Below are 1,758 nucleotides of genomic sequence, written 5' to 3'. Positions count from 1 at the left end.
GCAGACGATCGGACGTAAGTACAAGATCCCTTGTACATAGCACGAATTAACTCCACATACTTCCCAGGCAAACCTTTCTCTTTCAATGCCCACCATAACACTTCACGAGGCACCCTATCATAGGCTTTCTCGAGATCAATGAACACCATGTGCAGGTTCTTGTGAGCACGTCTGTACTTCTCGCACAATTGGCGGAGTGCAAAGATAGCGTCCATTGTCCCTCGACCTGGCATAAACCCAAACTGATTTTCGGTAATTTCACTCTCTTCTCGCAATCTTCTCTCTATTACCTTCTCCCATACTTTCATAGTATGTGATATGAGCTTAATCCCTCTATAGTTGTTGCAATCCTGTACATCTCCTTTATTTTTGAAGATGGGCACTAGTGAACTACTGCACCATTCTTGTGGGATGGTTTCTTCATGCAACAACTTATTGAAGAATAAAGTCAACCACATACATCCTTCACTCCTTAATATCTTCCATACTTCAACTGGTATATCATCTGGACCCAAAGCCTTCCCATTTTTCATGCTTTTATAAGGTGATGGGTTTTCCAAATTAAGCAATTTGATTCATCTAAAACAGTGTTCTTCCTTGTGTCGTTTTTTCTTGTTAAACTTTCTAATCCTCTTATACAGTTAAATAAGTCATTTACTTCTTTAAGGTTTTCCCTGTCAATTCTATCCGTTACAAAGTTCGGTAGACCGGTGGCAATTAAATATATTAAGGTTGGTATATCTATGGATTTGTCTATTTCTAGTAACAGTCTCTCCTTTTTTAGAGCGTATTCTAACATTGATCCTTGTATATATTTAAAGTTCATAGCGTACCTTATTAGTGACCAGCCTTTATCACCAAATGTTTTACTCAAACTTTTCTTCCATACCGACCAATCTGAATCTACAGTATGTTTAATAATCATTGAGCTGTACCAATCTACACAACTATCTTCCAATAGCAATCTTAGAATTTCTACTTTTTGTAAGTCTGTATCTATTTGTAATCGTGAACATTCACTTTTAAAAGTATCTAACCATTGTTTAACATTTGTTGTATTTTTTGAAAACTTCTCTATTGAAAATTCTGATATTAATTTCATCTTATTTTCTGTTTTTTTTTTAACAATATTGGTTCTGTTGCTAAAGACTCATTTCTTTGTTCTAATTTTTCAAGTAAAAACCCATCAAACTGTATGTTATCATCATCTAAATATGTTGATTTCATATCCTTAGTTAATGTTATCCAAACCTGTCTCTTATCGTGCCTTTTCTGCAGAGATTTTTTTATTTTGTCAAATATTTCATGCTTTATTATTTCTTTGTGTAGGTGCACTGGTTGGTACTCTCTAGGCATAACATACGTTTGGTTTTGTGTATCCGTAATTGTTATGGCATAAATACTTGTCTTATTATCATCTGGTTTGGCTTTTATTATAAATTCAAATCTTAATTTCTCCATTATGTAGGTAAAAAAATGTTACCTTTTTTTTACATGCAAATAGAATTGTCGATTTATAAGGGTGATGGGTTTTTCAAATTAAGCAATTTGATTCATCTAAAATAGAGTTTAATTTTGTTAGTAACAAATAAATTTTACAATTAAAAAAAATACAATAATAAAAGCTGAGTATTACAAACCTAAAATAGAGAATCGACAATTGCAATGTTCTTACTTTAATTTTTAAACAACAGAGACCAAATGAACATTAATTAATAAAAATAAATACTTTTATAACATGAATGTCTTAAATCAATA

This window comes from Vanessa cardui, chromosome 10 (assembly GCF_905220365.1).
Source record: "Vanessa cardui chromosome 10, ilVanCard2.1, whole genome shotgun sequence".
NCBI classification, from domain to species: domain Eukaryota; kingdom Metazoa; phylum Arthropoda; class Insecta; order Lepidoptera; family Nymphalidae; genus Vanessa; species Vanessa cardui.
The sequence above is the reverse complement of the archived record's forward strand: the minus strand, read 5'-3'. Positions refer to the sequence as shown.